The sequence below is a fragment of the Pseudonaja textilis genome, chromosome 2, assembly GCF_049901715.1.
Source record: "Pseudonaja textilis isolate UNSWEBS1 chromosome 2, rPseTex1.2, whole genome shotgun sequence".
Classification (NCBI taxonomy): domain Eukaryota; kingdom Metazoa; phylum Chordata; class Lepidosauria; order Squamata; family Elapidae; genus Pseudonaja; species Pseudonaja textilis.
In genome coordinates this window covers 21,087,967-21,094,265 of record NC_141991.1, presented here as the reverse complement: position 1 = coordinate 21,094,265, position 6,299 = coordinate 21,087,967, and the positions used below count along the sequence as shown (strand labels likewise).

The following is a 6,299-nucleotide window of genomic DNA, read 5'->3' as shown; positions in this document are numbered from 1 at the left end:
CTGTGTGTATATACATTAATACACATACGAACGTGTGAGCCTATATATTCATACATACACACGCGCTCTCTGTACTCCATGCATGTGTATTACATCCTATATACATGTTTATATATTTATGTAGATGTAGATAGATATACGGAGTATATGTAAGGACTCGGTAGTAAAGATCACACAGCTAACTCAGAGCTACATCAATTCTTTTCTGTTCTACAGGAAGAACTCCAGCGCGTGTACATAAATTATATTAAAATATATTACAAAAACGTGTCACATCATATACACAAATCTCTCTCAGTCTCTCTCCATGCTCTTTTCATATACACACACTCTACTGAACACTCCACATACACACAGCCCACCAATGTGTTTGTCATGGAGGACGATCGCCTTGATAAAACTCATGGTAAAATTTCCGGAAGTGAACCCTACACCTTTTCTATCTCTAGGATTACATTTTTTTTCCCTTGGTGCCAATGGCTGCGCCGTCACGGGTGCGGGCGGAAGTCGCTGTGTGAGCTCTGTTCCTAGGCGGTGCGTTTCTGGGTTGTCCGTCGGGGGGCTTTTCTTGCGAGACGAGCTGACGGTAGAAAGAAGCGCCTTCGCCTGCCAGTGGGAGCGCCATGTCGGGACGCGAAGGTAGCGCTCGCCTGGTTGATGGCTGGGTTATGATGGCGGGAAAGAGAGCGGGTGGGGAAGATTGCGGGGGGACTGGTGGCAGAAGTGCAGGGGTCTCGGGGTGGGGGGGAGAGGCTCTGGTGTGCTAATATTTGGGAGGGAGGGGGACCTGCTGGAAATCCGTTTGGTGCACGCGTGGGGGAGAAGGCTTCAATTCAATCCTCTATAATCTGGCTCCTTCCTGGTTTCTTTGACTCCCAAGTCCTATCATGCCCAGCAATTAGAGTTAGGTTGGATGGGTGTGATAGGAGTGTCCAGCCTGGTCCATCTGGAGAAGCTAAACATAATTTGGGTATGTTCAGTTTTTTTGTTTAGCCCTCTGACAGTTTGCTTTAGCACAGTTAAACAGATAACAGATAATCAGAGTTGGAAGGGACCTTATAGGTCATCTAGTCCAACTCCCCACCACCACTCCCCCCACCCACCCACACTACACCATTTCTGACAAATGGCAGTCCAATCTCTTCTTGAAGGTTCCTCCAGGTACGCTGGGACTTCAAGCCCCAGAATTCCCAGCCACGAAGGTATTCTGGGAATCCCAGCATTGATAGAAGATGCCAGATTGGGAGATGTTGCTAATTGTGCGCTAATTTCATATTCTCTCCTTCGCTATAGGTGGAAAGAAGAAGCCTTTGAAACAAGCCAAGAAGCAGTCGAAGGAATTAGATGAGGTGAGAAAAAAAATGAGAGAAGAAGGTTGGGGCTGCTGGTCAAATTGCAGGATTTAAGATGATGGTTAATGCTCCGTGTTCATTTTTAACTCTAGTTTGTAAATGTCTTTACAGGAAGATAAAGCTTTCAAGCAGAAGCAGAAGGAGGAACAAAAGAAACTGGAAGAGATGAAGGCAAAAGCTGCTGGCAAGGGCCCGCTTGGTAAGTTGCTTTCTCTTAAATTCCCTGTGAATGAGGGATTGTCTCTAGCAATGGAGCTACGGAAGAGTTCAGGATAAAGAAATACCCAGAAAGACTTGTGATGAAATTAGTGGTGAATCACAAGACTCAGACACTCAACATTTTAGTCTCTGCTTTTTAAAAAATATATATTCTACTATTCTAATATATATATTCTGCTTAGGGGAGGGGGATAAAGGAAATAGTCCTCTTGCCACTTTTTTCAGTAGAATTTCAAGTTTGATTTTGTCTGGAATCTTAGCTAGTAGACCCTTAATTGGGTAAGCTGCTTAACATATTTGTGAAACTATATTTATTCTCGTCAATGGAACTTATGAGGATAACTATTAGGATAAAGTATCTTTCCTGCCCTTGCCTTTCAGATGTATTGCCTGTGTAGCTCATATAGTATTGTTGCCGATCAGTATGATATAGTCTAACATGTCTAGATAGCACCAAGCTAGGATAGAGTAATAATACATCCTTCAACTGGGTTGGTCATTGGAACTTACTGGAGGGTAAAGCTAAGTCATGTTGTAATCTTTCTAATTGTATCTTGATAACATTTTCTTATATTTAAACACTTCCTGGGGTCATTTTGCATATTCAAGGCATAAAGCTTGATCATTTTTAGATGGAAGCATGTTTTGTCTGAAAGTAATCTGGGTAGTCAACACGTCATATTTTCCAAATGTGCAGTATTTTAATCCAAAAAGGAAAGGCAATAGAAAACATTGCAACATTTCTAGAAATCAAAAAAAAAAAATGTAGGCTGATTCATAGAAAGAATCTTCTGTAGAGATTTATCAGAAGGTAAAACAATCTGACAAGGAAGCAGCAGCAAATCACTTATGAAATAAATTGAAGAACATTATACAATGATGTCCATGTACTCATGAGCAATTGAGCTGAACTTCAGGGAGCATTTATCTTTAAACCTCAGGCTGAGAAATAAGGCCTCCGTTTTTCCCCCCTCTCATGCTATCTGTCTAAAACCATTGCTAATCTCTCTCTCTCCCCCCCCCCCCTTTATTTTTTATTTTTTGCAGCTGGAGGTGGGATTAAAAAATCTGGCAAGAAGTAGAGTGTTCTCTGAGACCATGATGGCAAGAAAAAGACAATGAGTTCCTTCCCCTTTGAAGCTTAGCAGTAGGAGGAATTTCTAAGCTAATGTTGTGGGAAACATTAATATAAGCACCTTTGTACATTTTGTTCAAATAAAATAAAGTATTGGTTTGTTTTAATGACTGCTCACTCTTTCAGCCATGGTGTTTCTTCTTTTGGTATTCAGAAAATGCAGGATATGAAAAGGGAGGTCAAGGGCATGATGGAAACCGCAGATTTGGAGGTACTAAATTGAGGGAAGATAATTGTAGCTTCTTGTTCAGAATGAGTTTCCTCATGTCTTAATATAGTTTGAAAGTGAAAGATGTATTAATTGTACTGTGTTGATAGTGTTTACAGATAGTGCTCAGCTTAATGGATACAATTGAGCCCAACGTTTCTGCTGTTAAGACATTTGTTAAGTGAGTTTTGCCCCACTTTAACAACCTTCCTTGCCAAAGTTATTAAGTGAATTACTGCAATGGATAAGTTAGTAACCCAGTTGTTAAAAGAATCTAGCTTCCCCATTGGCTTTGCTTGTCAGAAGGTTGCAAAAGGAGATCACATGACCCCGGGACACTGCGATGGTCGTAAGTATGAACCACTTGGCAAACATCTGAATTTTGATCGGATGGGGATGCTGCAAACATCGTAATTGTGAAAAAATGGTCGTAAGTCATTTTTTTCAGTGCCGCTGTAGTTTCCAATAGCCACTACATCGGGTCCCCAAACCTAACAACTTTAAGACTTGTGGACTTCAACTCCCAGCCAGAAAATTGAGAACTATCTGTACTAGCAAATACTGCATTGAGTTATCACATTTAAAGGAATGTTTGGTGATATTTGGAAATTTAGGTTACATTTGAAATCCTGCATGGCTATAAATTGGGAAATTATTCAGAATTAAGTTTTACCGAAGCCAGACACTGCATGCATCTCAGCTTGTGTGATGCAGGTAACAGTATGTTGGCTTGCAAACTAATAGCAATAGCACTTAGACTTATATACTGCTTTGTAGTGCTTTACAGCTCTCTCAAAGCGGTTTACAGAGTCAGCCTATTGCCCCCAACAATCTGGATTCTCCTTTTACCCACCTCAGAAGGATGGAAAGCTGAGTCAACCTTCAGCCTGGTGAGATGCAATCTATCAAATTGCAGGGAGCTGGCTGTAGCAGAAGTAGCCTGCAGTACTGTGCTCTAACCACTGCATCATTGAGCATAAATGATACTGGCTTGCGTAGAACAGCATACATACATGGATGGGATAAAACTGGGATTTGAATGGCTGGCATTGTTCTTACCTTTAGCAGAAAATGTTGCATACAGAGCAGGTACGACAGATACATGCAATTTATGAAATGTTATATGGACAAGGTGAAAACCAGCATGGTCTCATGGATAGAAAAATATGGAAAAGCATTATTAATTTTCAGATTTCATTTCTTTGCATAACATTGTTAACTCCAAAAAGGGAAATATTACACAACGGGTAAACAATGTTAGACAAGGAAATGGAATTTGAAGTGGTAAAACAAAGACAAGATATTCAAACAGGAAATATATTCAGTTTCTTTCAGGTATCTCCTAATTTCTTCTTGATCATCAGTCACAGGTTTTATTGGCTTTGGGGTCAGAGGATAAGTTTGGACTGATTGGGCCAAGCAAACTTGCAACTTGTTTGATGAGGAGTACAGGATGTAATTAATGATTATTTTACACGGTGGATAATCTGGTCTAGAAACGGAGTTATTTGTTAGCTTTGGCAGAGCAATAGCATTGGCTAAAGCACAAGAAGAGGAAGGCTAGCAAAAGCTGTTTAGGGGTTCAAGAAGTGCAAGGATTTTATCATATACCAGGACACTTGGGCAGAAGAGAAACCAATCTTCTGAATTTTGAAAGACATTCAGCCAGAACTCAAGCTTATCGGTGTACGCATTTTGATGAAAAACCCTACAAATGACTTGACTGTGGCAAAAGCTCTGGAGTCAGCTTCAGCCTGAATAGGCACCAAAGAATCCTCCTTGGAGGGAAGCCCCATAAATGCAGTCAGTGTGTGTCAGCCCTTTGAGGTAGTCCAGACAAGAGAGCAAAATCATGAATACTAACACTACTTATTCTAAGTTTACAATAACAGAATCTTTTAGGCCTGGAAGCACTTTCTGTGATGGTATATGGAAAAGGACCTTGGGAGATGCTGCCTAGGGCAATGATCAGATAAGACCACTTAGCCTGCAACTGGATAGTGGGAATGGTAAGAAACTGGGAAGAGACCCTCCCTAGCTTCTTGGGCTGTAAAAGAGAAGGTGAAAGACCCGTAAGAGGGATAAATAAAGTCCAGCCACTAGGAGGAACTGTCCAGGGAGGCTGGACTCATTCTATACCGGTCAGTCCTCGCTTCACTTCCTTGCAGCATCTGGTCATCCGCATGGCTCAGCTTAAAAGGAGCCTGCTTATATGTAGTACTTACCTTTTCGTTGCATTTTTTTTGCATGTTCAATTCCAAAGCAGGGCAAAATGAACATATTTTAATTGTTGTATTTACTGGAAATACTGAAGGAATTCTTAGGTGGGGAAAGTTATGTGTTTATATTTCATATTTCTTAACTGCCCATTTCCCTCATTACTTTTAATCTCTCAATTGGCAGACAGCGAGGAAAGGAAAAAGAGAAACCTTGCCCTTTACAGAATAGGCAAAGTTTTTTCCTTTTGTGGATTCAAATTTCCTGACTGGGAGAAATGCAAAATAATTTGGTCAACTGCGTTGAAAGTCAGAATATTAATAGGAAGGCAGATAGGAAGAAATCTCACAGTGTTCCTAGGATTAATCTAATAGTGGGTAAGAAAACCCCTTTCTTATACTTTTTCAGGTCCTTTGATTTGGAAGTGAAGTCTTTGATTTGTGTATGTTGAATTCCTGCCTCTTTGAGATTGGAATCTTGGTTTTATGGTCCTGATCCTTTGTAGTTGCTTGTTTGCTAGCATGTTTCCTTCCTGCTGTGCCTTTTGGTTTGCTTTTCACAAGTGTTTTTATAGCTTGCCATCTATTTGATTTCTATGGGAAAGGATCTTAGCTAGTTTGTAAGGTTTTTTCTCTGTAATTTTCTCCTTCCTTTGTTGTGAAAAGTAAGCTGGTTCCAGCTATTTTAATAGCCCTACTTGACAAAGGGTGGGGGCTGATGGAGCTGACCCTGCTTGTGTTTTCAACCTCTTCCTTTCTTCTAATGTTTTCCTAGAAGACAGGGGAATCACAACTTCCAACAACAGCATAATTTGCACATGCTGAATCACGTATTAAACTGACCACAGGTGAACAATTTGCTGTACAAGTCACACCAAGCTGCATAATGAGACCAATTCTGACTTGCTGGTTCAGCATTTTGGCCAGTATTTGGGGTGTCTGCAAGTTATAGCCAAAGGCAGAGTTTCAATCTTGTTGTTGGGGCCACTATCTTGACTTTTTCAACAATACCGTATTCCAGCCTGCATCAGATCATTAAAAAAACAACTGAGGAGGCACTGCAGTGAGACCATTTCCATTTTGTGGCTGATCTAATGTTTCATCCATAGCTAGAATCCAGAAAAGTAGTGTTACTTTCAAATCAACCCACCTAGACATGTCCTGGGGAA

At 40.7% G+C, this 6,299-nt stretch overlaps 1 long non-coding RNA gene across 1 annotated transcript; it reads left to right on the top strand.

Annotated features, from left to right (window-relative positions):
* Positions 1–505: 505 nt before the first annotated feature.
* LOC113447640 (uncharacterized) lies at positions 506–2,813 on the top strand. Its single transcript, XR_003375642.2, has 4 exons — positions 506–639; positions 1,294–1,349; positions 1,464–1,551; positions 2,619–2,813. It is a non-coding gene; the product is annotated as an uncharacterized LOC113447640 (long non-coding RNA).
* The last annotated feature ends 3,486 nt before the right edge of the window (positions 2,814–6,299 follow it).